At 43.3% G+C, this 5860-nt stretch overlaps 3 non-coding genes across 3 annotated transcripts; 1 reads left to right on the top strand and 2 right to left on the bottom strand.

Annotated features, from left to right (window-relative positions):
- Positions 1-3111: 3111 nt before the first annotated feature.
- TRNAT-CGU (transfer RNA threonine (anticodon CGU)) lies at positions 3112-3184 on the bottom strand. Its single transcript has one exon. It is a non-coding gene; the product is annotated as a tRNA-Thr (tRNA).
- A 384-nt stretch (positions 3185-3568) lies between these two features.
- On the bottom strand, positions 3569-3641 carry TRNAT-CGU (transfer RNA threonine (anticodon CGU)). Its single transcript has one exon. It is a non-coding gene; the product is annotated as a tRNA-Thr (tRNA).
- A 182-nt stretch (positions 3642-3823) lies between these two features.
- On the top strand, positions 3824-3896 carry TRNAT-CGU (transfer RNA threonine (anticodon CGU)). The gene has a single exon. It is a non-coding gene; the product is annotated as a tRNA-Thr (tRNA).
- Positions 3897-5860: the final 1964 nt, after the last annotated feature.

Genomic DNA, 5860 nt, shown 5'->3' with positions numbered 1-5860 from the left:
GGGGTTTAAGGGAAGACACAAAGCTGGGCAGTAGAGATTAAATTATTGGCAACGATAAAGCAGCCTGAACAAATTCGCAGAGAAGCGAACACGTCGCTATAGAAAATGAACGGCAATGAGATGGGAAGTGGAGTCGGTACCTTGAGCCAGGGTGTCAGAGCCATGGAGTTCCTGTCCGATGTCATGCCACTGCAACCAGAGTAGTTCGTTTTTATACGCTTGGGAGATTATCGTTGACGTCTGTGATTGGAGCAGAGACAAGTCTCCGCCCCTGGCCTTAGTTGTCTGCTGAATGATAAACAGCCTGGTGGTGGTTGTGCACATAGAACAAGCTTTGTAGACAAGATAACAATGCCTGGTTAGCCCCTGCGCTTTCATCCACTGGCTTCGCGTGAAGAGCGAGGTTTGGTTCACCTTCTGTACTCAAGCGCACAGACTTGACTTCCTCCAAGGAGTCAACCAAAGTTAGAAAGAGGAGAATTGGGGAAAGCGAGAGGGGTCTACAGATGACTTTTCCACGTAAACTGGGCCTAGTGATGTGGCAGAGGCTGCTCCTGTGTGGGAGCAAGCCAGTGTTGCATCGCGGCTGTGAAAGGGGCACAGCGCAGGTGCAGCTTAGTTGAGGGCAAGTGCAGGCGATGAGGCCATGTGGGCCTTCTGCGACTCCCAGAAGATGTCAATGGAATGGGGTCACTGACCACCAGAGAAAGGTATCTACGAATGACCAATCATCAATTCACAGTGAAAATTTGGGAAGGAGTGTATAAGTGGCTCGGTGTGTTCAACATAAAGAATTATTTTTGGAAAAGAGGAAAAAGGGGCTTGGTTCCCTCTCCAGGCCCCTAGATGAGATAGCCCGCGAACGTTTTCATGCAGTGGTCATGCTTCTGCCTTATTTTGGCCATGGCTGAGACCCTTGGGAGGAAGGGAGGGTCGTAAAGGGGAAGTGAGCGGGCTTTGTTGCTCAGCCTAAAAAGCGCAATGAGGAATCACAAGAAGTGTTGACATGCCATGCCTGCAACCACATGTCTCCACTCCCCCTTTTCGACTTACCTGTTTATTTTTTTTTTTCAGAAAAAAGGACACGGGCTCTGGCCTCTATGGGTGCATTTCTGGGAACGAAATTACTAATACACACGCACCATGGCTGACGGCCAGCTGTACAAGTCTCAGCTAGTATGCGCGAACTCTTGACACCCCGCCTTTTTTTTCTTTTTTTTTTGCATTCTCTTAACCTTGTAGTTGACACTTCCGGGAAGACATTACAGCCTCTTAGCGGCCATCAGAGCTGGTTCATTAATATTCCTTTCCGTCGACCACCTTTTGTGTCAATACCTCCTTGTTGTTCTTCAAGATCAAGGTGCCAAGGCATCTGTAACATTCCTACGTCGTGCGCCCACTATTGGCTCCGTTTGTTCGAAATTAAAGGAAATATGTGCTATGTTTGAATGGATGGATGCTATGAGTCTCTGCTTGATAACCGAGCGGAAACATCCTTGCTACAGCGCTCGACCAAATTTAAGATAATAAAACATCCCCCCTTCCCATTTTTTTATTGTAACCCTTTCAGAAGAACTGTCTGCAGATGCGTCAATTTGACAAAACGCTATTTCGAGGCCCTCGATGTTCTATTGAAACAAAAATAATCTTATAATTATTTTATTCATGCCCATCGCACCTGTTGACTGAAGTTAAGATTTAAATAAATACCTAGTATTCATGAAGACATTCATATTGTGTTCTTGCATATAAAGAATAAAAAATTTCTGGTTTTGTCCATTTTCAGAGGAAAAACGAATCCATTTCCATGTGGCTCTAGGGAAGCGTCACGTTGATCAACTCGTCGACCATGGTAATGCCTTCGGAGAAGAGACGATATGGAACAATAGGGTAAAAACTAAAGTTAAATGACAAGTTTATCAGCCAGAAGGATCATTTATTCTAAACCTCATTTTGTCGTGCACTGTTTTTGCCCAAGGTCAACACAAATAGCAAAAACAAGTGATGCGCACAATTGAGCACAAAGTGTCTGATAGGGTTAGGTTGGCCTAATGACTTTTCTATCTCGATTGTTTGTATTTTGACATGAAAAAAAAATGACTTTGCAAGACACCAGAGCCCGAAATTATCTCGCATCTAATCAACGAGAGCCGATAACATTGCGGTCGGAAACTAGACTATCGTTTTTGCCCATTTCCTTGGGGCCACTTCCGCGGCGGCACTTTTTATCGTACTATCAGAAGAGTGTTTTTTTTTTTTAATGCAAAACTGATCACTTCCGCGTTCTTCCCAACAGAAACACGAGAAATCGTCCCTCTCTAAAGGACTTGTGTGTTTACGTGAGGTTTGAGTTAGTTGAAGCTCCATTGCGCTCAATTTGGCAGTAGTTGGTAGCCTTTCTTTTTTATTCCCGCTTCCGGGATGTTGTTCGTTACCTAACGAACACATATTGGGCAGTTGTATCGAATTTTTCTGGAATGTATACGTTTCCGCAACTTAATGCGGTTTCATAGTCACTGCACTCGATTTACGCCAATGTGTCGATTGGTGAACATCTTCTTGCTCAGGACAGAATTCCATGATGACGACACAGCGGGGTGCTCACTGCACATATATATATATATATATATATATATATATATATATATATATATATATATATATATATATATATATATATATATATATATATATATATATAGTATGGGATATGGCACAACGGGAGCGTTGTCAACAAGGATAAATATATTTATTTCCCAACAGTTTCGGGAGGGGACCTCCCTTCATCAGGGGATAACTCATCCCCTGATGAAGGGAGGTCCCCTCCCGAAACTGTTGGGAAATAAATATATTTATCCTTGTTGACAACGCTCCCATTGTGCCATATCCCATACCTTCACGAAGACTAACTGGCCCATTGAATTATTACTCCCACTATATATATATATATATATATATATATATATATATATATATATATATATATATATATATATATATATATATATATATGAGATATAACAGACAGTAATGCCAAGGAATGTACAGGGGAAGTTATTAAGATCAATGGAATGTAAATAAGAAGAAAGAAAAGTGGATGAAAAAATTACCAACTGTGAGCAGGAATCGAACCTACGACCTTCGAATTACGCGTTCGATGCTCTAACCACTGAGCTATCACAGCGGCCCTCCCTCCATCCACTTTTTTGGGTTTATCTGTGAATTTAGAAGTAGGAGCGACAGTCAGCGCCATCTATAAGCCAAACAACGAGTGTGAAAACACTCTTATGCGCATGTTTGGCGTCACGTAGCACGTGAACTTATTATGAGCGGGCAGCTGATTAATTGTCCCTCTTATACAACCTAAACACACCAAGTCTGCCAGTACGAGACCCTCGTTCAATGAAATAAGGGAAAGAAGTGTATACCTAAGGGCTCGTTTTTCCGTGTTTTTTAACACAATATTAATGAGATATAACAGACAGTAATGCCTAGGAATGTACAGGGGAAGTTATTAAGATCAATGGAATGTAAATAAGAAGAAAGAAAAGTGGATGAAAAAATTACCAACTGTGAGCAGGAATCGAACCTACGACCTTCGAATTACGCGTTCGATGCTCTAACCACTGAGCTATCACAGCGGCCCTGTATAAGAGGGACAATTATTCAGCTGCCCGCTCATAATAAGTTCACGTGCTACGTGACGCCAAACATGCGCATAAGAGTGTTTTCACACTCGTTGTTTGGCTTATAGATGGCGCTGACTGTCGCTCCTACTTCTAAATTCACAGATAAACCCAAAAAAGTGGATGGAGGGAGGGCCGCTGTGATAGCTCAGTGGTTAGAGCATCGAACGCGTAATTCGAAGGTCGTAGGTTCGATTCCTGCTCACAGTTGGTAATTTTTTCATCCACTTTTCTTTCTCATTCCATTGATCTTAATAACTTCCCCTGTACATTCCTTGGCATTACTGTCTGTTATATCTCATTAATATTGTGTTAAAAAACACGGAAAAACGAGCCCTTAGGTATACACTTCTTTCCCTTATATATATATATCCTGGAAAGTGAGCTTCTAGCCTGCTACAAAAGTCTAGGTAGTGTTGCTGCACTTAAAGGGAGGATGATAAGCGAAAGCAGGAGAAAGAAGATGACAGGATGGTCAGTCACTGCACACGCTGTCACAAGCGAGGTAGTACACACATGAAAGCCAATGTTCTGGGGATTCGCGAATGGGGATTCGCTCGCAGGATTTCAAGCTGGACGGTTGTGCTCTCGCGATCTCCGGCATCAGCGTAGCTCCCGCCGACTGGTTCGCCCTCCGCGGTCTCCTGACGCCGTGCAGCTCTCGCATTGTGGCACCCCGCCCTTGGACTGCTTCTACGGGATCCCCACTTTCCTATCTCCTTCTTTTTCTCTCCTTGGCTGGCTTCTTCTCCTTCTATTTTCCTTCTATTCTTTTTATCCCTCCTTCCCCCCACCCCTATAAGGCACTGCGCCGTGTCGCCTGAAGGCAGACAGAAATTAGGTGCCTTTTTCCTCTTCATTCTAACCACTACCACCACCATGTTCTAAAGAAAAGCCACTAAACCTTTCTCGCTCAAATATCTGAGCAAGCATTTCAAGTGGCGTTGAGCGTGATTCACACGTTTCAAGCACCCCAAACCTACTCCTTGGAAAAAGTCCGGCAGCAGTGAGGTAGAAAAATGCTCAATGGACGACGTGTGTAGGAAGTGTATTCCGAAGACTGGCTGCAGTTTAATTTCGCTCAGCGCAACTACAATACGATGCCCCGCCGGCTACCTAAATGGAAGATATGTTCACGACATGGGTGATGAGAAAATCCTGCCACGTATGTCGTCAACCCTTCCCTCTATGCACGTGTTGCACAGACCAGTTGACGTATGTGGTATGGTGCGTTGGGAGAAGTTGGACGAGGTGCGCCCACATCTCTGAACGGTAGACCAGAGACCGACAAGGGCCGGTTTTGCCGAAATTGTTCCCCGCGTCCACGTGGTGCCAAAGAATCCGTCATAACACGTACACCACGGGCCACGCACGGCATGCGCCACAGGTGACTGACCGCTTCAGTGCTGCCAATTTAGCTGTTTCATAGCTAGATCTAGCTACTTTTAGACTCACCTAGCTGCTGAAGTTTTTATTTGGTTATGAGTAACTATTCCAGCTTTTTTATACAAAATTTATCTCCTAGCGTAGCTATCTTAGCTAACTACAGCTGCACTGTCTTGACAATTTCTGAATCGTTTAGTGCTGAGCGATAAATACCTGTACATATATGTTAAACCAAGTCATTTCATCCAAGGAAAACATAGGGGACACTGTTGTGTTTTTGAACAAATTTTGTCAAACATTGAAGGGAATTAAGTTCAAGAATAACATATTGAACGCCACCAACAAAACACGTGATTTTGCGTCCACTTGAATTACTCTACATTTGCGACAGAATGTAATGACACACACACACACAAAAGGCAAAATATCAAGAATACAGCTTGACAAGCGATCTGGTTCAGTAATCGGTACAACAGCGTCATATTGAGCGGCAGAAGGTGATGCTCTGTCAATAGTCGATATCGACCGATAAATACACGTACCACGGGGGTTATGGCCCCTTACCGCCAAAGCTTTATACTTCTGCCCATCTGCAATTTTCGGGGAAGATTACTTCGTATCCTTGTTTTGCGTATGATGGTGCAGATTCCAAGTTATTTTTTTTTTTTCTTGTTAAAAGCGTACTTAAATGTAAGCCTACTTTAAGATTTCTCGTGAGCTTTCTCACCAGCTATAACGTCAAAGGTAAACATTATTTCTCGAGTGAATGATATAAATCTGATACAAAA

This window comes from Rhipicephalus microplus, chromosome 2, assembly GCF_043290135.1.
Source record: "Rhipicephalus microplus isolate Deutch F79 chromosome 2, USDA_Rmic, whole genome shotgun sequence".
In the NCBI taxonomy this organism is placed as follows: Eukaryota; Metazoa; Arthropoda; class Arachnida; order Ixodida; family Ixodidae; genus Rhipicephalus; species Rhipicephalus microplus.
This window is presented reverse-complemented; position numbering and strand designations above follow the sequence as displayed.